We start from the raw sequence: 26,291 nt of genomic DNA, 5'->3' as shown, positions 1-26,291 counted from the left end.
TTTAGCAATCATTCAATCAATGGTATTTATTGAGTGTTTACTTTGTGCAGTGCTCTGTACCAAACCTTTAGGGGAGTAGAATACAACAGAGTTGGTAGGCACGTTACTGCCCACAGCGAGCTTACATTCTAGGGGAGCAGACAAACATCAGTATATCTCCAGCACTCAGTACAGTGCCTGGCATATAGTAAATGCTTAACAAATATCATAATTAATTAATTAATATAAATAATTTATGGACATGTATATAAGCGCTGCGGGTGTGGCGGTAGAGTTAATACCAACTGCCTAGCATGCCCATTTTGTTCCATGAGCAGCTGGGGCTGGGCTCATTATGGGTGGGGAATACGTCTATTTATTGTTGTATTGGGCTGTCCCAAGCACTTAGTACAGTGCTCTGCACACAGAAAGCGCTCAGTAAATACAATTGACTGACTGGGCAGAACCATCAGTTCCTTCTACCCTGCACATGTACCAGTGGCCCTTTGCCACGTGGTGGTAGCCACTATGTGTGGCATCTGGCACTGTTTCCTTCTTCTCGCTATGGCAAGGTTTTTCACTCTGTCGAGGTCTGGCTTGTGTTAAAGGAATCAGTTCCTTTATTTTTATTATTTGGCTTAGCGCCTCCCAACTGAGATCCTTTCAGCCCCCCCGCCCCGAGTAGGTGGTGTGGGTCTCCATGACTCCTGCTGGTGCCGTAAGTGGATTTTGACATTCAACATAAACCTCCCTCTCCAAAGGCATTTTAACTAAAACGGAACCTGCCGGGTTCTGAACAAATGGGGCCTCAGAAATCCATCCGGGGGCTTGATTGATGGCACAGCCAGGCATCAAGGCAATGAACTTCTCCTGGATTTTGTATTAATGTTAGGTTATCTCTCAAAGTATTGATTTTTTTTTTCCTTTTGAAATTTCTCTCCTCTCTTTTGGAGCTGTTTCTATAAAAATGAAAGAGTAGGTGAAGGATGATGGAAGATGGCATGATAAGCCTGCTGACTTGCAGTATGAACGGCCAGTTTCCATTAGGCCTTCCAAAACCTGTCAATCATGTCCTCCCGCCATATATATTTAAAACATTTTACTAAAAGGCACGTGCATGTTAACAGTGAGTGGCTGACATATGGTTTAATCACTTTATTTACCCTCCCCCAACCAACACTGCTTTTTTTTTTTTTTGAGTGTAAGTGGTAGCATGAAAAGTTTAATGGTTCCTGGACTCTTTTTACCAATGATTTTCTGGGAAGATTGGAAACAGGTCAGGTTGGAGGGCAGAATGTCAACCAATGGGTTTCCCATATCTTGTCAGGGATCATTGCTGGACAGGAACTGATCACCCATCAACCTGTCTGATAGACATGACTATAGAGTCTATATATGTCTACAGGGACCTAGTGGATCCAGAGGAGCAGTGTGGCTCAGTGGAAAGAGCCCGGGCTTGGGAGTCAGAGGTCATGAGTTCTAATCCTAGCTCCCTCACATGTCTGCTGTGTGACCTTGGGCAAGTCACTTCACTTCTCTGTGCCTCAGTTCCCTCATCTGTAAAATGGGGATGAAGACTGTGAGCCCCATGTGGGACAACCTGATCACCTTGTAACCTCCCCAGCGCTTAGAACAGTGCTTTGCACATAGTAAGCACTTAACAAATGCCATTATTATTATTATTAGTGGATAGAGCATGGGCTCGGCAGTCAGAAGGACCTGGGTTCTAATCCCAACTCTGCCACTTGTCTGCTGGGTGACCTTGGGCAAGCCACTTCGGTTTTCTATGCTTCAAGTATCTCATCTGTAAAATGGGGATTAAGATTGTAAGCCCCATGTGGGACAGGGACTGAGTTCAACCCTATTTACTTTTATCCACCCCGGCTCTTAGTATAGTGCCTGGCACATAGGAAGCGCTTAACCAATGTTATTATTATCATCATTGCTATTATTATTTGTTGTTTATAAAGTGGGCCCACCCATGAATCTGTGCTGGGTCCAGTTTTATCTCATTGGAAATGATCCATAAGAGGGAGTGCACAGTGAAATCTCTGAATTTTCAGGGCACACTAAATTACTGGTTTATCATCATCCAACTGGAGCCTGGATTATTTTTCCCTACCTTCATTCCCTCATGTTGGTTTATGTTGAAGCACAACTGTTAAATTTCTGCTCACTCGTTTCATCCCCAGGAAGAGTTTCGTGTCATGTACAATCTGTGGCATTTGTTAAGAACTTACTGTGTGCCAGACTCTGTCCAAACACTGGGTTAGAGACAAGATAATTGGGTTGAACACAGACCCTGTCCCACATGGGGCTCACAGTCCTAATTTCCATTTTACAGATGACAGAACTGACACCCAGAGAAGTTAAGTGACTTGTCCAAGATCACACAGCAGACAAGTGGCTGAGACAACAGTCCTTCAGGTGGCACTCTCCACTCCATGCAATGTAATCTCCTAACCTCCTCCTTCACTTAGCTTTCCAGGACCTAAATCATCAAAACATCCTTCCCCACAGATTGAAATACACTTTCCACCTTCCCATTCAGCCTCCCCAAACTACTTCATTTCCCTACTTTAAACCCTATTCAAAACCGATCACATGCAGAATGCCTTTTGTTTAAGGCATTTGTTAAGTACTTGCTATGTGCCAGGCACTGTACTAAGCCCTAGAGTAGATAAAGGATAATCAGGCTTGGCACAGTTTCTGTTCTACATGGGGTTCAGGATCTTAATCCTCATTTTACAGATGAGGTACCTGAGGCCCAGAGATGTTAAGTGACTTGCCCAGGGTGACACAGTAGAGAAATGGTCGAGCTGGGATTAGAACCCAGGTCATCTAACCTCTAGGTCTGTGCTCTGTCCACCAGACCACATTGCCTTCTAGATTGTAAGCTCATTGTAGGCAGGGGATGTGTCTGCTATATTGTTATATTGTACTCTCTCAAGCACTTAATATAGTACTCTGTGATTGACCAACATGACTGACTGACTTCTCTATAATAATAATAATAATAATAATAGTATTAAGCACTTACAATGTGCCAAGCACTGTTCTGAGTGCTGGGGTAGATATACGGTTATCAGGTTGTCCCACGTGGGGCTCACAGTCTTAATCCCCATTTTACAGATGAGGTAACTGAGGGACCAAGAAGCAGTGTGGTTCAGTGGAAAGAGCACGGGTTTGGGAGTCAGAGGTCATGGGTTCGAGTCTCAGCTCTGCCACATGTCTGCTGCATGACCTTGGGGAAGTCACTTAACTTCTCTGAGCCTCAATTCCCTCATCTGTAAAATGGGGATGAAGACTGTGAGCCCCTTGTGGGACAACCTGATCACCTTGTATCCCCCCCAGTGCTTAGAACAGTGCTTTGCACATAGTAAGTGCTTAGCAAATGCCATCATTATTATTATTATTAAGTGAATTGCACAAAGTCACAATGCTGACAAGTGGTGAAGCTGGGATTAGAACCCATGACCTCCGACTACCAAGCCCGGGATCCTTCCACTAAGCCACGCTGCTTCTCATACTTAGTCATAAGTTATAGCATAACTTATAGTTACACTACTATAACTAGTAGTAGTAGTAATAGTATTTATTAAGAACTTATAGTGTGCAGAGCACTGCACTAAGCCCTAGGGAAGAGTACACAAATGGGAATTAGTCAGATCTTGTCCCTCGAGAGACTCACACCTCCTTTTCCCCTGCTTACATCATCCATCATAGCCTCAACAGAATTTATGTGCATATCTATAAATTGATGTAGATCTCTAAGCTTGTTGTGGGCAGGGAACACGTTTACCAATTCTGTTGTATTATATTCACCCAAGCACTTAATACAGAGCTCTGCACACAGTAAGAGCTCAACAAATACCATTGATGACAATTGCATGATCTCTGTTCTGTGTCACATCTCTCCCCCATTTCACTAGGATGGTATTTGAACATCCCAAGAGCTTAGTACAGTGCTCTGCACACAGTAAGCACTCAATAAATACAATTGAATGAATTAATGAAGTAGGAGGCAGCACAGCCTAGCGGAAAGAGTACAGGTCCGGGAGTAGGGTGACCTGAGTTCTAGTTCTGACCTTGCCACTGGCCTCCTGGGTGCCTTGAGGCAAGTCAATCAATCAATCATATTTATTGAGCTCTTACTGTGTTCAGAGCACTGTACTAAACACTTGGAAAGTACAATTCAGCAGTAAAGAGACAATCGTTGCCCACACTGGGCTTTCACTCTAGAAGGGAGATAGCTATGGTATTTGTTATGTGCTTACTATGTACGAGGTGCTGGGGTAGATACAAGCAAAATCGGGTTGGACACAAGTCCCTGTTCCATGTGGGGCTCACAGTCTCAATCCCCATTTTATAGATGTGGTAACTGAGGCCCAGAGAAGTGAAGTGACTTGCCCAAGGTCACACAGTAGACCAGTGGCCGAGCCAGGATTAGAACCCATGACCTTCTGACTCCCAGGCCTGTGCTCTAGCCACTAAACCATGCTGCTTCTCACAAATCTGTGTTTCAGTTTCCTCATCTGTAAGCTAGGGATAAAATATCAGTTTGTTCTCCCTCAGAATGTGAGTCCCATGTAGGATAGGGTCAGACCTGATTATTTTGCATTTGCCCTAATGCTTACCACAGAACTTGGCACATAGTATACACTAGATAAATATTATCATTACTGTCAGCTCTTTGAGGGCAGGCCTGCTACCCTGCTTTGTAGTTTCCTTCAGCAACAAGTGCACTGCACAAAGTAGGAACTACATAAATTCTACTACTATAAAGTACTCTTCTCTCAAGGGCTTTTTTAATGAAACAAAGTACAATATCAACTCTATTGCACTGTAACCTCTCAAGACTGTGAGCTCCTTTCTAGACTGTGAGCTTGTTGTGGGCAGGAATGTATATGTTTGTTGTTACATTGTGCTCTCCCAAGTGCTTAGTACAGTGCTTTGTACAGAGTAAGCGCTCAATAAATATAATTGAATTGAATGAATTTAGTGTTCAGCACACTAAAGCTCATTAAATACCATTGATTAATTGAAATAGGGAAAGTCAGGACAAATAGACATACACAGGGAATAATCATATACTCTTTTTTTATGCGCCTGGCACTTTACTAAGCACTGGGATAGGTATAAGTTAATCAAGTTGGGCACAGTCCATATCCAACATGGGGTTCCCAGTCTTAATCCCCATTTTACAAATGAGGTAACTGAGGCACAGAGAAATTATGTGACTGGCCTAAGGTGGAACAGTATACATGTGACAGAGCCAGGATTAGAAACCTGGGTCCTTCTGACACCCATCTCCCTGCTTTAACCACTAGGCCATGCTGCTTCTCTCTTCTCATGCTGCTTTTTGCTTAAGGACTCCAAAGTGTTCAAATACATTTTTTAGGAGAGAAACGTTTCCAGGCATCTAAGCAGGCAATACTGGCAAGACAGAGAGATTTGACTGGGTGAACTGATGGCATGCTTGCTATTGTTCCAGGTTTGGGCCAAAGCTTCTGGGCTCTGATCATACCCAAAACTTAGTACAGTGCTCTTTTTTTTGCAGTAGTGAAGTGCTTACTTTGTGTGAGGCACTGTACTAAGCACTGGGTTAGATACAAGCCAATAAATTTGGACACAGTCCATGTCCCACGTGAGGCTCACAGTCTTAACCCCCATTTTACAGATGAGATAACTGAGGAACACAGTACATCGTAGGTGCTTACATATTGCTATGTCCAGCATTCTGCCCTCCAATGATAATTATTAGGGTGTTTATTGAGTACTTACTATGAGCTAAACTCTAGGGAAAATACAAGATTAGGAGATTGGACTGAATCTCTGTCACACTTGGAGCTCAGAATTACTCTTATCCTCATTTTACAGTTGAGAAAACCGAGGCCCAGGGACATTAAGTGACTTGCCCCACATGCACGCAGAGGAGCAGTGTTAGTGCTGGGACTTAAATCTAGGCCTCCTGACCCTGAATCCCCTGCTCTTTCACCTGGGTTGGGCTGCCGCCTCAGACTACAGCTCATACTTCCCTTCAGCTACTCCTCAACTAAACCCAAAAAACACCAGGGGCCATAATTTTTGCCGCTTGTGGGTGATCCAGAGCAATGGTTTAGATCTTGGCAATTGTCTCCCTCAGGTCCCTTAGGTTAAAAATCCTGTCTTCTGTCTGTTCCATCTCACAACACCCCCTTGCTCTTGGAATCTCTTTGCGAGACTTCAGAAATAGCCCTGAGCAATATCCGCACTGAAAAGATTTGCCTGGCTGGGAAATGACCTAGAGATGAGAGTGAGATAAGTGACGGGAAAGCACTTTGGAAACAGAAAGATGTCATACAAAAAATGATATGCTGCTGCTGATGATGATCGTTATTGGTGTAGTTGTTATTGTTGTTTGTGCTCTGTTCTCTTCCCTTCCTGTGATGAAACCGTTGCTGTGACCATATCAAGGGGATGAGCTTGCGTCTACTCTTACAGATGCGCTTGGACTGTGTGTGTGTTTGGTATGTATGCGTGTCTATGAGTATGTGTTTGTGTGAGTGATGTGTATGTCTGTCTATGTGTGTATGTGTATTTGTGTGAGTGTTGTGTCTCCCTTGGTGACCTCATTTGCTCCCACAGCTTCAACTATCATCTCTACGCTGATGACACCCAGATCTACATCTCTGCCCCTGCTCTCTCCCCCTCTCTCCAGGCTCTCATCTCCTCCTGCCTTCAGGACATCTCCATTTGGATGTCTGCCCGCCACCTAAAGCTCAGCATGTCGAAGACTGAACTCCTTGTCTTCCCTCCCAAACCTTGCCCTCTCCCTGACTTTCCCATCTCTGTTGATGGCACTACCATCCTTCCCGTCTCACAAGCCCGCAACCTTGGTGTCATCCTCGACTCCGCTCTCTCATTCACCCCTCACATCCAAGCCGTGACCAAAACCTGCCGGTCTCAGCTCCGCAACATTGCCTAGATCCGCCCTTTCCTCTCCATCCATACCGCTACCCTGCTCATTCAAGCTCTCATCCTATCCCGTATGGACTACTGCATCAGCCTTCTCTCTGATCTCCCATCCTCGTGTCTCTCTCCACTTCAATCCATACTTCATGCTGCTGCCCGGATTATCTTTGTCCAGAAACGCTCTGGGCATATCACTCCCCTCCTCAAAAATCTCCAGTGGCTACCAATCAATCTGCGCATCAGGCAGAAACTCCTCACCCTGGGCTTCAAGGCTCTCCATCACCTCGCCCCCTCCTACCTCACCTCCCTTCTCTCCTTCTACAGCCCAGTCCGCACCCTCCGCTCCTCCACCGCTGATCTCCTCACCGTATCTCGCTCTCGCCTGTCCCGCCATCGACCCCCGGCCCATATCATCCCCCGGGCCTGGAATGCCCTCCCTCTGCCCATCTGCCAAGCTAGCTCTCTTCCTCCCTTCAAGGCCCTGCTGAGAGCTCACCTCCTCCAGGAGGCCTTCCCAGACTGAGCCCCTTCCTTCCTCTCCCCCTCGTCCCCCTCTCCATCCCCCCATCTTACCTCCCTCCCTTCCCCACAACACCTGTATATATGTATATATGTTTGTACATATTTTTTTACTCTATTTATTTATTTAATTTATTTGTACATATCTATTCTATTTATTTTATTTTGTTAGTATGTTTGGTTTTGTTCTCTGTCTCCCCCTTTTAGACTGTGAGCCCACTGTTGGGTAGGGACTGTCTCTATATTTTGCCAATTTGTACTTCCCAAGCGCTTAGTACAGTGCTCTGCACATAGTAAGCGCTCAATAAATACGATTGATTATGATGATGATGTGTATATTTATGTGAGCGGTGTGTCTTTGTGTATGTTTATGTGAGTATTGTGAGCTTGTGTATGTATACACCAACAGGGAGAGAGCTTTATCTCTGCGGCAATTAAGAGGTTGCCGACCTTAGCAGCTCAGGAGGAACAGAGGGGACTTTAAGAGCTTTATTTATTTCTAGTTTTCTATGCAGCCATCTGGGCTTCCTCAATGGTGGGTAGTTTCACATCAATAAGAGGATGCCAGTGCTTGAGTGCTCATTTCTTGTAAATACACTCAGGTCATTATCAATGGGAAGCAGAGGCCTCCTCACTCCTGGGCCGAGGCATCCCTTCTTTCAGCTGCAGGCTCTTACTGTTACTGCTTCGGATTATATATACCACTTGGGACCCAATGGCTGACTGCGGAGAGGGCAAATGTTTCCAGCGGATATTTCCAGTGGAAATAGTGTGGCTTCAAGTCTACCCAGGGCAAAAATCGATCTGCCAAATACCTCAGGTGGTTGTCCCTTGTTGACCAAGGGGATGTCTGTGGATGTAGCGCTACCTCAAAATCTACCAAGGAAAGCTCAAGGTCAGATGCCTGTCTGATTGTCCATTTGCTGGTCTAGTGGGAAGAGCCTGGGTCAGGGTTCAAATGCTTGCTCTGCCACTTGCCTGCTGTGTGATCTCGGGCAAGTCATTTTACTTCTCTGTGCTTCAGTTTCCTCATCTGTAAAATGGGGCTCACCTCACACCCCGCTTGGAACTCCCTTCCCCTTCCAATCTGTTAGATTATAACTTTCTCCATAATCAAAACTCTAGTGAAGTCACAGTAGCCTCCAGGAAATCTTCCTTGCTTAATTTCTAATCTCTCCAGGTCACTTCAGCACTTCTGTGCCACTTATGTTCTCACAACCATCCATAGGCCTGACATACATATCTTACAAACCTTATTACCTAAGAACTAGCTCATATACATACCCACTTTTCCTTCTCCATTTTTTTTATGGTATTTGTAAGCATTTACTATATGTCAAGCACTATACTAAGCGCTAGGGTAGATACAAATTAATCAGACCGGATACAGTCCCTCATAGTCTATCACATCTATTAAATGTGCTCTCCGAAGCACAGCCCACAGAACTATTGATTGATTGATAAGGTCCTTTGCTCCAACTATTTGCGATTAGTGAGAGTGACTCTAAAGTGCCCTATTCATATTGATCATTCAAAACCTAGGAGCCCTGATTTTCAGACCCAGCTCTGTCATTGACCAACCATGTGAACTTGGGCAGGCCATTTAACACCTCTGGATCTCGTATTAATCCATAGAATGACTAGGTCCTCCGCTCCCCTTCCCTTCCCCCCAACCACCCCTTGGATCCACATATATCCTTGAACACTCCACCTTCTGGAGTTTGTGCTTTTGGTGTTTACACTGTGCCAATTTGTCACATTGAAGAGAATATTCTCTCAAACACTTATTACAATTCTCTGTAGGCAGGAAGTGCTCAATAAATACCATTGATAAACTGCATTCCTGGTACATCATCATGCTAATTATTCCCTCTTCAAAGAAGGTAGCAGGTCTAATGTTTAAGTGGACATTGGCTGTGTGTTTTGCCCTTGAAGTCAAGAACATCTTGACCCACACACTGGTCAGTCAGAAACAATTGACTATAAGCTGGACCGTGTCAGTAAGGCTGTGTCTGCACGCATGTGTGTGCGCATATGTGTGTGTGCATGATTGCATTCATGTGTGGCATACCCATAAAATCCCTACTGCAGCTCCCTAGTGCATCCTGCCACTTCAGATGAAGAAAAATCAGCACGTTGACACAATCATGCAGTCCATCATCTTTCTAGTCTAGCTACCATCAGCACTCCGAGTGTACACATGTCATTTAGGCCTGAAAAATGGCCTTGGAGGCGGCAAAGATTCAGATAGGCCTGAAAGGAAGAAAGCTAGGCCTCTGCCCATTTAATTCCACTGGGACAGGCTCTGGGCTCAGAGCTTGGTCTGAACTCACTGAAGACACAGCATGCTCGAAGAGCCGGGACTGAATTTCTCCCTCAGGGGTGTAGGGCCCCTCAACATTGGCATGCAATGGTCTCTACACTCTCCTCAGGATGGGGTAGGGTACTGAATTAGGAGGCCAGCAGTATGCTGCTTGTCATAGTAGTAGTAGTAGTTGTAATAGTATTTATTAAGTACTTATCTTGTGCAGAGCACTGTAACTAAGCATTGGCAAAGGATATATAAGTGGAAACTAGACATGATCCTTGTCCCTTGGGGAGCTCTCAAGCTAAAAATGAAAAGGAGAGCGAACTGGTGATATACACATAAGGACAGTGTGGTTTAGTGGGTAGAGCACAGACCTGGGAGTCAGAAGGACCTAGGTTCTAATCCCAGCTCTGCCACGTGTCTGCTGTGTGACCCTGGACAAGTCACTTAACTTCTCTGTGCCTCAGTTATCTGTAAAATGGGGATTAAGAGTGTGAGCCCCATGTGGGACAGAGACTTTGTCCAACTTAATTAATTTATGTTTACCCCAGCACTTAGAACAGCGCCTGGCACATAGTGAAAACTTAATAAATGCCACAATTATTATTATTGTTATTGTTATTATTATTATTATTATGACGACACTGAAGGCCCTGAAAGCCACAATTTTGTGGGTGGGGGATGGGGGGCAGAGACCCAGAGGAGTCACATCTAGGACATGATCAGCGGTAGTTGATGTATCCATGGCTGGTAACATCCAGGACATCAGGCAGGGGGAGGATGGTAGAGGCATGTCAGTACCTAGCCTCATTATCTGGAAAATTGAGCCCTTCAGTGCAAGTTGATTTTATCCAGATATTTCAGGCCCAAACCCCTCTTCTTTCAGAACTATCCAGATTATTCAAACTGAAGTGGATTTTTTTGGAACCTGAATTATTTGAATAATTTATATGTGTAGATCCAGTCTATACGTACTTAAAATAATATTAATAAAAATAACAACTGTGATTTTTGTTAAACACTTACTATATGCCATGCAGTGTACTAAGCAATGGGGTAGATCCAAATAACCAGGTGAGACACAATCTTTGTCCCATAAGGGGCTCACAGTCTTAGGTGGAGAGAGAACAGGTATTTCATCCTCATTTTACAAGTGAAGAAACGGAGGCCCAGAGAATTTAGGTGATTTGCCCAAAGTCACATGGTACATAGGCGGTGGAGGAGGAATTAGAATCCAGGTCTTTTAACCCCCCCAGTCTTTGCTTTTTCCACTAGGCCTCGCTGCTTCTCCTGATCATTTATTTTACTATATGGTAGGTCTCTATGACCACAATTATCTGGGCAATTGGGGCAAAAAAATTACTGTAATTCTGGATCTGAATTTTCTGGATAATTGCTCAACCAGGCAATTAATTTTATTCTATATAGACTTGGCCTGCATCATATCTATAATTCTCCCTCATGGGCCTCTTGTCAATATTCCTTATTCAACAGTTATTCTCCTTTGAGGTAAGAGATGTTTTGTGAATCAAAAGAACTTTCTCAAAGCATTAGATGGGTGTTCATATCAAAAGATGGGGATCGAAGTTAAGATTTTGGAGAGATATCCAGGATCTGCATTTGTGAGTAAGCATTCACCTCTCTGGACCAGGAGTGGAAATCTGTATCAACTTTACAAGACTCCTCATATAGGCTTCTTCCCTTTCCCTCCCTGGCCTGTTGGGAGACAACCTACAAACTTATAGATGACATTAATCCTGCTGTTAATTAAGTGACCACATCTGTGGTGTCTAAAGGGTTTCTGATTTTTGCAAGTTGAGCCCTATTATTTTCCAGTTGTTCCACAATGGCACATTTACATTCTAGAATGCCTCATCATTTCTCTTCTCATGCTATTATTTGGGTTCTTTTTCATGCACCAAGCATAACAAATTAGCTGCGAATTTCAAGTGACAGTGTGCTCAACAAGGCCACAACAGCTGAACCAATACTGTTTGCAAAAGAATTACCCACCCATAGGTAATTTTTAATTTTTGGATCCTGTGCAAAATTGAAACCCTATAAGCAGCTCTTGTAACCCAAAGGTTGGGCTGGCCAATCAATTATCAAAATTAGATTTTTTTATAGAGCAGTCTATAGTGTTTTTTTAATGTCACATCCCAGAAATTACTACGAAAAGAATTTTTCAGCTCCTGAACTTTATATCCAGAAAAATAAGAACGACCTTTAAAAATAGGGTTAACACTGAGTCTTCTTGAGTTGACAATGTCCCATCAGCCTAAAGGGAGGAATCAGGAGGTGTGGCAGCAGTAGTTTGTTTAGGGTAAGAGATTAATAACTCTGCCTGCATCTATAATAAGGAGAGAACTGATGTGCCACAGAATAAAACCAGTACAAAGGTTAATTGGTAGCTAAGGGACCATCCCTTGTCATCCGATACAGTGAAGTAGCACAGGGGCTATTTTGGGACCTTTTTGGTACTAAAAAAAAGGAGGCAGTCAAATTGAATTTTGTAAGGTAGGGAGGGTTTTTCCCAGAATCTCTCTCTCTCTCTCTTTCTCTTGGTCTCTCTCTTTCTCTCTGTCTCTCTCTCTAGCTCCAGCCAGTAAGGGGAATGGCCTTGCTTGTTTGATGGGCCTGTAAAATGAGTTCCAGGACTTCTTCGCCAGCCTGGTGCATAGGCTATTTAAACTTGACATGTCATAAATTCAATATTTGCAAATGGGATAGCATCTGTTTGCTGTCTACTCTTATTTGTGTGGGTGCAAAAAACCCTGCTGGCGGATGAAAATGGCTATCAATGTCTCTCCACTAATATGATTCTATGACTGTAAGTGACCAGGACCAGCAAAAGGCTCAGGAGATCTGTGTTGGACTAGATACCTCTCAGTTCAAGGGAGCTACAAATTCATTTGTTCTGTGGAATGCCACTTTCTGTATGTTTAAATACACTCCATTATCTTTCAAATTTGAAGATGAGGCCACTGACAGTGAAGTTTGCCTCTGGGTAAGAGTGTGGCTGAAAGATGTTTGCATACATCTCCTGGGGGAAATTGTCAATCCCAGATGAGTTTGGATGGATAATTACCACAGGACTAAGTTCATTGCTGGTTTATGAAGTCCTTGTTGTGGAGAATCATGCTTCTCATCATTGACCTCCTCAATGTGCTTCATTCTCGCCTGTCCCGCCATCGACTCCTGGTCCACGTCCTATCTCTGGCCTGGAATGCCCTCCCTCCTCACATCTGCCAAACTAAAACACTTTCCCCTTCAAAGCCCTACTGAATGCTCACCTCCTCCAGGAGGCCTTCCCAGATTGAGCCTCCCTTTTCCTCTGCTCCTCCTCCCCTCCCCATTACCCCATTTCCCTCCCTCAGCTCTACCTCTCCCCAACCCTCAGCGCTTGTGTTTATATGCGCATACTTACTCTATTTATTAATGATGTGTATATAGCTATAATTGTATTTATTTATATTGATGTTATTGATGCCTGTCTACTTGTTTTGTTTTGTTGTCTGTCTCCCCCCTTCTAGACTGTGAGCCCATTATTGGGTAGGGATTGTCCCTATTTGTTGCCAAATTGTACTTTCCAAGTGTTTAGTGCAGAGCACCGCACACAGTAAGCACTCAATAAATATGACTGACTGACTGAATGAATGAATGACAGGGAACGTGCCTGCTAATTCTGTCATGTTGTACTCTCCCAAGCTCTTAGTACGGTGCTTTGCACATCGTAAGTGCTCAATAAGTACCACTGATTGATTGATTGCTAGTGCTGAACTACCATTTTGGGTTGAGCAATGGGAGGCAGGGAAAGCCAAAGAATAAATTATTTCACCCAAAGCCTGATCTAAATTAAAGAATTTCCACAGCATTTGGTGGGTATCTAGGTTTCTTCTCCCTAATCATGAAGATAATTTGACTTTCATCAAATTGCACACCCTCTCCGGCTTACTCAAGTAATAGAATGAAGGGACATTACCTGTGGTAAGTTCAAAACAGAGAAAAAGCTTTTTTCCCTAGTTGGAGATGGGGTGGGTGGGTAAACCAAGGGAATCCATTGCCCCACTAATTTTTTTTTCGTATGCTGTTTGTTGTTTACTATGTACCAGGCACTGTACTAAGCTCTGGAACAGATATAAACTAATCAGATTGGACAAAGTCCAGGTTCCACATGGGGCTCACAGTCTTAATCCTCATTTTACAGATGAGGTAACTGAGGCACAGATAAGTTAAGTGACTTGCTTAAGATCACCCAGTAGACAAATGACAGAGCCTGGATTAGAATCCAGGTCCTTCTGATTCCCAGGCCCTTCTTCTCTCCAATAGGTAATGCCCCTTCTTATTATGTAGGAAGAGAATATCAATAGATCCAAGAAGGATTTAGACAAATTCAGTCATGAGGGGTCCAAAATGGGCTGTTAAGAATGAAATGATAGGAATGTAAGGAGATTACGCTATTGATGCCTGTCTACTTGTTTGGTTCTGTTGTCTGTCTCTCCCTTCTGGACTGTGAGCCCGTTGTTGGGTATGGATTGTCTCTATCTGTTGCTGAATTGTATTTTCCAAGCGCTTAGTACAGTGCTCTGTACACAGTAAGTGCTAAATAAATATGATTGAATGAATGAATTAGGGATTAATAATAATAATAATCATATTTTTTAAGCACTTACTATGTGCAAAGCACTGTTCTAAGCACTGGGGAGGTTACAAGGTGTTCAGGTTGTCCCACAGGGGGCTCACAGTCTTAATCCCCATTTTACAGATGACATAACTGAGGCCCAGAGAAGTTAAGTGACTCGCCCAAAGTCACACAGCTGACAATTGGCAGAGCCAGGGGTTTGAACCCATGACCTCTGACTCCAAAGCCCATGCTCTTTCCACTGAGCCAAGCTACCTACATGATGACGGATGTCAAGGAAGACAACCAATCAATCATATTTATTGAGCACTTGCTGTGTGCAGGGTTTTGAACTAAGCACTTGGGAGAGTATAACGCAACAATATAACAGGTACATTCCCTGCCCACAGTGAGCTCCCTTCACACCCTTCCTCTCAGCATCCCTGATGACCCCGAGGATGTTCTTTATGCTTTTGGGTTTACAGTGGGAGTTCAGCTGTACTTGTCTTTAAGATCACACTGCTCAGTTTCAGGCAAAGTATCCACCAATCAGTCAACCAATCATATTTATTGAGTGCTTACTGTGTGCAAAGAACCATACCAAGTGCTTGGGAGAGTAAGATACAACAAAGTTGGTAGCCATGTCTCCTTCCCACAGTGAGCTTGCAGTCTATAGGGGGATAGAGACATTGGTATAAATAAATCATTTCGTGATACGTACATAAGTGTTGTGGGGCTGCGGGAGGAATGAATAAAAGGGTGCAAATCTTAGTCCAAGGGTGACACAGGAGGGAGAGGGAGAAGAGGAAACGAGGGCTTAGTCAGGGAAGTCATCTAATCCACCATAGCTTTCCCACCATGTCTTCATTTTCAGCTCCTTTCTCCTGCAACCTTCCTCAGAAAATCACGTATAACTAGCCAGAGGATAAAGTATTACAAAGTAAAATTTCTACAACAAACTCTTTACTTTGGAGGGAAAGACAGCTCTAAAGCTTGTCCCTGTCAGTGTCCACCTTTAGGTCAAAGTCCATGGTGCTGTCGCAGAATTCCTAGGTCAGGCTGGACTAGAAAGTTCATCTGGTTTTTCCTCTTGCCTGGAGACCCTAAAGCATCCTTGTCCTAAACCTCTCTAGAGAAGGAAATTCCACTATCTCCTGTGGTAATGCATTCCTGTAATTCACAGTCTGATTGGGAAGTTCTTCTTAATGTCTATTCTGTAGCTCTTCTATTACAATTTAAACTTTCACCTTCTTACCCTCTCTTCAGTGGAGATGGAAAAAAAAAACTAACTCACTATCCTCTGTCAAATGACATTTCCTTGCTAAAATGCAGTGAGAGAGATGAAGTCAGGTAACTGGACTGATAGGGGACCTAGAAGATTGAGAACGTGCAGTTGGGTTAGATCAGTTCCCCCGGGAGCTCTGTGCTTAGAACTGTGGTCTACTCATAGTGATGGAGTCTCCCGTGGGAAATGATGGGTGGGCCTTGGTCCCAAGTATTCCAAGATGGAGAACCTGCAGGGTGAAATTGATTATAATGCTAATGGTTTGGCAGTGCCACTCACACGATCTTGTCCCTGTCAGTCTTATTCTCGGTGGGGCACGGAATGCAATGAGCAAGTAGGTGAGCAGTTGTATAGCCCTTTGAGAAGATTATTCACAGATTTCTTTTATGTTCAGAGGCCATTTTCTGTACATAAAGATATACTTTACATAAACCCTACCAATGAATTTACAGTGATGGTGCTGATTCATTTCAATCAGGTGTCGGGCTCATTAGCTAAATTAATGTTCTTCAGCAGTGGGATATAGGAGTGGAAGAAGCTAACCTTTTTTAGGTTTTTATTAGGTGCTTACTATGTGTCAAGCACTGCAAGGTAATCAGGCCGGATACAGTTCCTGTCCTACATGGGTCTTTTGTTCTCTGTCTCCCCCTTTTAGACTGTGAGCCCACTATTGGGTAGGGACTGTCTCTATATGTTGCCAACTTGTACTTCCCAAGTGCTTAGTACAGTGCTCTGCACACAGTAAGCGCTCAATAATGATTGATGATGATGAAGTAGGAAGGAGAGCAGGGATTGACTCCACATTTTGAAGCTGAGTCGCAGAGAAGTTGTGACTTGCTCAAGTTCTCACAGCAGAAAGGTGGTAAAGCTAGGATTAGAACTCAGGTCCTCTGGTTCTCAGGCCTGTACTTTATTCACTAGGTCATGCTGCTTCCCAATCCCTACTTTCCAATATGACCTTTGTCAGTGTCAGCTGCCATTACCCTGTTCTTAGAGAGACTGTATTTTCCAAATGATAAAGAAAACTAACGGGCCTCTGGGTTCTGAGATTGTTAGCGAAAAGGGTCACGGCTCCCAATACTGATCCAATGAAAAAGAAAAAAATAGTTTCTCATTTTGGGTCAATACTTTCAAAGGAAGGAAAGAAAATATGATACTAAATGAAAGCAGCATTTATAAATACTTTAATAATAATGAATAAATGATTCATAAGAGTAGCTTTACAAAATAAATTATTCCAAGATGCGTGGAGACCTGCCGGGATGATTGTAAAATAGTTAATAGATGATGTTATCACAACTTGCTAAAAAGCACTTTCAAGCGCCAACACCAGCAATTATTTATACCCCTGCACATCTTAGCATAATTTAAGAAAAAGAAAAAATATTTATTCACTCAATAAAGAATTCATGTTGCCTTAATGTAAAATGTTACCAAAATTATTTAGTGACTTATTGATTGGATTTGGCTTTATGTTCCTCTTGGTATTCTTCTTTATTTAAGCAGCATGGGAAAGTTAACTAAGATAGCCATGTCCTCGATTTATTTTGACACCTTATTCAGGAAAAGTACAAGTCCTTCAGAACTGGAAAGTCCATGCTTTCAATTAGTTAATCAGTCCATGGTATTTATTGAATGTTTGCTATGTGCAGAGCACTGCACTAAGCACTTGGGAAAGTACAACAGAATTAGCAGACATGTTCCTGATCAGAACTAGGAGTAGGCAACCCAGGATTTTGTCTTCAACAGTGTCACCAAGACAAAGACAAAAGATGGTAGTCCACCTTGTCATTCCTTTGCACTGCTAAAGCTGTCCATAGTAATCCATTATTGATCTCTCTTCTAAGAATTTGTCTAAATCTTTCTTCAATCTATTGGTGTTTATTTCTTCTGCATAACTTCCTGTGCTAATGATGGCACATGCTTTTCACCATGTCCAGGTTTTTCCTTGTTGTTTTGAAGTGATCCTCTCTAAACTTCAACCTCTTGTCCTGAGACTGTGGAATTGGGTGACTATGTATTCTTTATTCAAACTGTCCACACTCTTTAGGTATTACTACTACTAGTAGTAATAGTATGAGTAGTAGAAGTAGTAGTGCTTAATACAGTATGTATCCCATAGGAAGTGCCTAATAAATACCATAAAAGTAGTAGAAGTATGAGTAGTAGAAGTAGTAGCATTTAGTACAATGCCTGACACATAATAAACACTTAGCTCATTATGGTCAGTGAATGTCTCAGCTAATTCTGTTGTACTGTACTCTCCCAAGTACTTAGTACAGTGCTCTGCACATAGTAAATGCTCAATAAATATAACTGATTAATTAAAGGATACCATAAAAAGTGGTGGTAGTAGAACTACTACTACTACTAGTAGGAATAGTAATAGAAGTAGTAGTAGCAAAAATTATAGTAATAGAAGTATTATTCATTCAATCATATTTATTGAGCACTTACTGTGTGCAGAGCACTGTACTAAGTGCTAGTAGAAGTATTAGCACAGCCTAGTGGATAAGGAATGATACTGGGAGTCAGAAGGACCTGGGCTCTAATGCCAGCTCTGACGCTTGCCTGCTGGGTGACCGGGAAAATCATTTAACTTGTCCATGCCTCAGTTACCTCATCTGTAAAATGGGGATTAAAAGTGTGAGCCCCACGTGGGACAGGAACTGTGTCCAACCTGAATAACTTGTGTCTACTCCAGTGCTTGGAACATAAGTTGGCACACAGTAAGCACTTAACAAGTACTGTTATTATTATTATTGTTCTCTGTGCCTCAGTTACCTCATCTGTGAAGTGGGGATTACTACTGTAAACCTCATGTCAGGCATGGACTGTGTCCAACCTGATAAGCTTGTTTCTACGCCAGTGACTTGCCCACAGTAAGTGCTTAACAAATGCCATTAAAAAAAAGGAGTGGTAATAGTAACGGTATCTTTTTAGAGCCTACTGAGTACAATTCATAGTTCTAAGCATATGGGAAAGTATAGCAGAAGGAAGAGTCATGCTTTCAGCCCATAAAAAGCTTATAATCTAATAGTGTAGTCAGACATTAGAGTATTTGTAACCAGTGGAATTAGAATACATAAATCTGGTGCTCCATTGAATAGAAAGGTGTACCCCTGATTCAGCAGGTTATGTTCCTTGAAAATATGGTTGTACCGTGAGTGGCTGTGTCATGGATTTACATGTAATAAATTGGAATTTGCTTCAGAACCTCTGGAAAAATAATTTGAAATTCTTTCATGTGCTATACACTGCTATGTCATGTTAAACATCATCAAATCATTGTTTAGTCTTTGTTAATTTGAAGGATAACATTATCCTATTAACTAAATGAAGAGTTGCAATATGAATCTTTTCAGGAGGCAGCTGGCTGTGGTAGTGTTTCATTCAACTATAGTGAAGAATATGTCCAATTTAGGTATAGTAATGCCTGCTGCTTGACTTCATAAAGTACCCTGTAGAAGGCCAACTACTTCTGACCACCTCTGCCAACCATTGAACTCTCTCCATCAGGGTGTTTTCCAATTATGATTCTAAATTAATCCATCATTTTATAAATTCACCTCCTCCAAGAGGCCTTCCTTGACTAAGCCCTCATTTCCCCTGCTCCCTCTCCTTTCTGCCTAAACACTTGAGTCTTTACCCTTTAAGCACTTGATATTCACCCCACCTTCAGGCCCACAGCACTTAATATACTTACCCATAATTTATTTTAAATGTCAGTCTGTTTTTTAATGGTGCATTTGTTAAGCAGTTACTATATGTCAGGCACTGTACTAAGCACTGGAGTAAATACAAGCTAATCTGGTTGGACACAGTCCATTTCCCACATGGGGCTCGCAGTATTAATGCCCATTTTACAGATGAGGTAGTTGAGGCACAGAGACATTAAGTGCCTTGTCCAAGGTCACACAGCAGGCAAGTGGTGGATCCAGGATTAGAACCCAAGTCCTTCTGTTTCTAGACTGCAAGCTCCTTGTAGGCAGGAAATGAGTCTGCTAACTCTGTTATATTGTATTCTCCTAACTGCTTAGATCAATGCTCTGCACACAGCAAATGCTCAGTAAATACCATTGACTGATTGATTGATCCACTGCTTTTACAATTGATGTAAGACTTTTTATTCTCAACATCTTAGCTGATGGTAGAGACCATAAACTTTTTCTTCATCTGTTTTAGGCATCTTGCAATGATGTATTGGGTTTTCAAGGTATTAAACAGTACTGAATGTGTTCCTGGACTGTACGAATCAATCAATCACTGGCATTAATGGAGCACTTACTATGTGCAGAGCACTGTTCTAATTGCTTGAGAGAGTACAATATAACAGGATTAGCGGACACATTCTCTACACATAATGAGCTTGCAGTCTAGAGGGATCATTAGATGACTGTAATGAAGAGTATGCCTATACATATAAACTTATGGACAGGGTATGAGTCTTTAGTATATCCTATACCAAAATTATTCTATCCTACTGGTCCCCTCGATTTTCTCCATGACTTCTTCAACTCTAGTATCAGAAATAATGGTATTTATCGAGTGCCCACTGGGGGTGGGATAGTACAGTAAATCCTTGTGGAAGTGTAATAGAAACATTAAAGCAAGAGACATGGTCCCTGACCACAATGAAGACACTGACCACTAGCAAGGAAGACAGACATAAACTATTTACCCATCACGATCCTTTCTAGAACTTCTTAGGCTCTTAGTGATTATTGTACTTATCAAATTCCTTCTTAGAGAAATTAAGTGATTTCTCTCAAGATCATCCAGCGGGGCTGACAGAGCTGGGATAAGAACGTGAGTGTCTTTGATAATGTCTCCATTTTAGAGGTGGGGAAACTGAGGCTTGGAGAGGGCAAAGTGGTTTCCCGAGGAATGTGAGAGAGCACTGAGAGAGCAACAGTAAGTCAGTTCTTCAACTCCAGTGTTCTTCCCCTTTGGCCACGTACTATATCTGAAGGTCAGTTGTTAGCTCAATGAAACAGGTAAAACTATTTGGACTTGAAAAATTTCAAATCTGGGGTGAATGAAAATGGATACACGAAGGCTGGTTCTGCCCTCCAAATTCTCTGGGTAAATAAAATTGTAAGGACATTGTGGGCAGGGAATGTGGTCTACCAACTCCACTCTCCCAAGCTCTTAGTATGCAGAAAGCACTTAATAAATAAATAAATGATGATGACAAGCCCCAACATAAACTTGATTATGCAGATGCCCTGCTGATTAAAAAAAATCACTTGAAGAGTCTTAATAATTGAGGTGCAAATATATTTTGGGGGCCTGTGTTATCTGGGTAATTTATATGTGTGGAGTCGGTCACTCTCAGTTGAAGGGAACGACACGGATGGTTTTTACTTTAGTAGTCAGAGCTGGTGCTGTGTTAGGCTTCTGGGCTAAAGGTGTTTTCAGCCTTCCGCTCTGAGATCCTTTCTTCAGGGCTTTATAAATCAGCTGTGGAAAACCTTTTTTTAGGCTGAAATGTCACATTCAAGGTCTCCACCCAAGAGCAACTGCTGATTGGCTTGATTTTTTCTCTCTTCAAAAATCACACTTCAGTTTCTGAGCTTGGCTTAATAGACACGTTGTTGTTCTTCAGCCCAGTACATCCTAGGATGCCTCAGAGAAGCAGGACAATGACTGCTTCTCAAATGAAAACAACCTGCCCTTGTGGAACAAGGGAGCCTAAAACGGCCTCGTAGAGAAATACGATTAAATGTAAGTGCCCGTGGGAGAAGATTTGGGTGAGGGGGGAGTAGGTATGTGTTGTTTGGTGGGGAGAGGAGGCTACATAACCAGTTTGGTAAAAATCACCTCTTCAGGTTTTATTCCAGTAGCACTGCAGATCTTTTTTTAATGGCATTTGTTAAACACTTTGTGGCAGATACTGTGCTTAACTCTGGGGTAGATACAAGCTAATCAGGTCCTTGTCCCACATGCGGCTCACAGAATTAATCCCCATTTTACAGATGAGGTAACTGAGGCACAGAGAGTGACTTGCCCAAAGTCACACAGCAGGTAAGTGGCAGAGTCTGGATTAGAACCCAGGGCCTTCTGACTCCCAGGCCCAAGCTAGGCCACTAGGCCTTACTGCTAGGATTTGGCTCCTCCATATCCCAGAACAGTTTTTGCCTCAGCAATCCCATGACAAAGAAAAATGAGCCTGAGTTTCTTGGTGGCTTCCCTGGAGGCCCTTCAGGCCTATCTCCCGTTGTCCCGGATGAAGGTGAATGACTGTCCAGACCACTTCCCTCAGGCCTTCCAGTTGCAAGACCAGGTCATCATTCTTTAATGCTGACCCAGATGCAAACATTTCTAATGACCTTGGCCTTGTGGGACTGAGGCTCTTGGCAAGAAAGTCAAATAAGTCTGCCAAGATACTATCAGAATGGAATTATTTTCCCTCGAAACCTAAGTTTTAAGTTTTGAAAAGGTTTACAAATAGAAATGTTTTGGGGATTTCCTCCTCTAGAGCCAAATTTAAAATGACAACACTCTGGGATGAATTTAACCCCTACATTCTGTTCCCTTGGGGAGACAAATCCCAAATAGTGTTCTGATAGGACACCAGATTCCCTTAATAGATGGTTTCACAGGCAATTGGAAAATAACCAGGTTAGCATCATGATCCTAAGTAATGATGGAAAATGAATTTCCATGAATTTGATGAATGCCCTCCCTCTGCAAATCCGCCAAGCTAGCTCTCTTTCTCCCTTCAAGGCCCTACTGAGAGCTCACCTCCTCCAGGAGGTCTTCCCAGACTGAGCCCCCTCCTTCCTCTCCCCCTCCCCATCCCCCTCGCCTTACCTCCTTCCCCTCCCCACAGCACCTGTATATATGTATATATGTTTGTATGTATTTATTACTCTATTTATTTATTATATTTGTACATACTTATTCTATTTGTTATTTTGTTAATATGTTTTGTTTTGTTCTCTGTCTCCCCCTTCTAGACTGTGAGCCCGCTGTTGGGTAGGGACCATCTCTATATGTTGCCAACTTGTACTTCCCAAGCGCTTAGTACAGTGCTCTGCACACAGTAAGCACTCAATAAATATGATTGAATGAATGAATGAATGAATTATTAAAAGCCATTGAATTGCAGAAATCTTATTTCAATTTTTATGCTTTACACGAGCAAAGTTCAGTAGGGTGCGGGATAGAAAGAATCTGACAACTCCTCTAATGTCTAAAAACCCCTTATTGTGATCTGCCCTGTTTTTATGCTCCAGGAAACTATTATTCAAAAGTCGTTTGTAGCAATTGTGGCCGAGGAAGACAGAACTAAAGGAAATGGACTGATATTGCATTGAGAGAGTGAAGTTAGATATAGAGAAGAACTTGCTGGTTAGGGTGATTGATCGCTGGGATGGGCTTTTAAGGGAAGTTGGAGAAAAAGCCGGACATTTCCTTAGAGGCGTAGGGATATCTCCATCTGGAGAGGAGGGGAGGAAAAGACTAGCTGACCTCTAGAGGTTCCCCCACCTCAGTTAAATGATTTACATAGTGAGACAGTGGTAAGGGTAGGCAATGAGGCAGTGGTAGGATTAGCATTCAGGATTCATTTCTTCTCATCTCTTTCACCAATCCTGTTCTCCTTACTGGCCACTTTCCATCTTACCAAATGCCTTCCACTGGGTTAGTCATCCAGATGAGAAGGGCAAATTATTGGATGGAGGTATATATTTCAATTTTCCCAATACTGTTCTCTCTCTCCTCTTTCTCCCCTCTCTCCTTCTCTTCCTTTCTCTCTTTTTCTGTGCCTTTCTCTCTCTCAAAAACATACATGCATGCTTGCCTATGTACATCCCCCAGTACCCCCATACAACCCTCTCCTCTGAACTGAGTGAATATTTAGACCATGTCAGGGAGCAAGAGTGGAGACCCTGGATTCTAGAGGCAAGGAGCCACCACCTAGGCCCAAATGGAAATCATTTCCTTCACATTTTTGATGTTAGAGCATATCTGGCTCATTTCATCATTATCTGTGAATTGCCCCCCTTTGCTCATTGCCTCTGACCACCTTAATGTGCTCTTTACAAAGCTTTTGTTGTGTGACTAGTGCTGCTGTGAATTTCCAGTGGAAGATCTGGAGAATTAATTCCCCTCCTCCCTAGCCCGGGAAAAGCTGCTTAGAAATGTTGTCGTCAGGGAAGAAATTGAAAAATCTTTTGTTGAATGAAGTACTGTTCACTTAAAAAACCCAGGCAAGATAAAATGACATGTGTGCTAATGATGTATTTTATGAACCGCCATCTGTCTCGGGAAAGGTCAGAGAAAAATGGCAACTGCTACTCAGGTGATTGGTGAGAGGGGGAAAAATAGCCCTCATCAAAACATGACAAGAAGCTTCTGTGACATCATATAAATGCCATAATTGGGAAGTGGTAAATTGAGCAGGGCTGACTTCTGAATTTGATGTGTCAATAAACAAGTTCAAGGTGACATGTTGGATCAATACTGTGCGACAAGAATCATCCGACAAATTTACTGCAAAGTAATTGGGTGCAAAATGACTCAACTCAACCTTCACACTGCAGAAAATCAAACAAGCAGCTAACCTACAGGCAACAGTTTGTACATGTCAGATGATGCTTAAGGTAGCTTGCGGAGTGCTAATGGAGCCGGTTGGAAGGGAGCGTCCCAAAAGGAAGGAAAACAGTTGCACCCTTTATTATCAAACTGACCTTAGTCCATAATATAACCCTCGATGAACCTTAGGGGGATATAAATAGAAAAACAATGCTGCTGTAGCCAGAGGTAGTCTTAAATATTAATAATTTTTCCTGCTGCATTTAGATGGCAAATAAATGAGGATTTGGAGAAATCTCTATTTTTTTCCCCCTGCATGCAAATGAAGTGCTTTATTTTACCAGACTAAACAGTCCTTTCTTTTCACTTTGACAGAGAGAGAAAAAAGAGTCAATCCTTTTTAACACCCATTGGGATTTTAGGCATTTTTGGAAAATTAATCTCTGCCGTGTTGTTCCGTCTTCACCAGCTGGACTCCAAGACCTCCTCTCCCACGTCAGGATCCCCATTATGCCTTTATTTGTGCCTCTGAATGCTGATGTCTCTCTGAATCCTGCGTGGCAGCCTTTCTTCTTCAGAAGTCTGTTCAAGAGGAGTCGACTTTCTATGGAATTTGGGTTGGAGCCAAGGACAGAATTGGAGATGGGGTTTCTGGCTACGTGTGATGTTTTAAGTCAACACCCTTTTTCTTTGGTGGTGTTGGGGATATGAGAGGGGAGAAAGAGAGAAAGATAAAAGGAAAGTCACAGTCATGGATAAATATGCCATTCGTGCTTGGCAACACTTCCCTTTCTAGGTGACTGGGAATCACCCAGAAAACCCTTCGGAGGAAACTTGTTTATTAGGCAAGAGAGATGGAAGCCATCCTGGGGGAAATTGTGTTGGGTTTTGTTTTTTTTTTTGGTTAAATTATTACTCTTTCAGGACTATAGGATAACGTTCTGTAAAATTAAAATCCAGAGCATTAAATAGCACTCAGGAGCCTAGAGAGTTACGGCTGGCATGAAAATTAGCTCTTATCCATGAGTCTGGATTGGAAAGAAATCAGGCTGGGCTTAGATGAAACCAGGCAGTGTGCATGAAAGGAACTGAACAGACTTGGGCTCTCCTTCCTATTTCCTTTATGATGATCTTTGAGGTGAATTTTTGTTTTATGGGGGAATTCTAAGACTGCTGCCAGTAGATGCTTGTTTAATCAGCCAACAGACCTTTGGGTGGTTGAGGAAGGGAGCTGGGTCAGATTGGGAGGCAGGATAGCACTGATCAGTCAATCAGTGGAATTTATTGATTGCTTACTATGTGCAGAGCACTGTACTAGAGGTTTGGGAGAATACATACAGAAGAATTAGCAGACACCTTTCCTGCCCATAATGAGCTTACAGATGAGCATGAGTCAAAATTTCAGTGATCCTAAAGACCTCTTTGATTCCATCTACAGGGCTACCTGAAACTTGCCTCACACATTGCTGACAGAAAAGATGTTAAGCTTCTTTGGTTTTAGCTTTTTCAGTGATATTCCCTCATAATAATTAATAATAATAATTTTGGTATTTGTCAAGTGCTTACTATGTGCCAAGCACTGTTCTAAGCACTGGGGGAGATACAAAGGTAATCAGGTTGTCCCATGTGGGGCTCACAGTCTTAATCCCCATTTTCCAGATGAGGTAACTGAGGAACAGAGAAGTTAAGTGACTTGCCCAAAGTCACACAGCTGATAAGTGGTGGAGCTGGAATTAGAACCCATGACCTCTGACTCCCAAGCCCACACTCTTTCCACTGAACCATGCTGCTCATCCCCAACCCAGACACAATCCCAACAACTCAATCAATCTGTCAGTCAAATAATGTTGTTTATTGAGTGCCTACTGTATGCAAAGCACAGTACAAACCTCTTGCAAAAGTATAGTGTAATAGAGTTGGTAGGTAGATGTGATCCCTGCCCACAAGGAGATTACAGCCTACAGGGACAGACAGACATTAAAATGAATTACAGATAGGGGAAATGACAGAATATAAATTTGCAGAAGTGCTGTGAGGCTGGGGTGAGTGTCAAAGTGCTAAAAGAGGCACACAGCCAAGTGCAT

Source organism: Tachyglossus aculeatus, chromosome 3, assembly GCF_015852505.1.
Source record: "Tachyglossus aculeatus isolate mTacAcu1 chromosome 3, mTacAcu1.pri, whole genome shotgun sequence".
Classification (NCBI taxonomy): Eukaryota; Metazoa; Chordata; class Mammalia; order Monotremata; family Tachyglossidae; genus Tachyglossus; species Tachyglossus aculeatus.
This window is presented reverse-complemented; position numbering follows the sequence as displayed.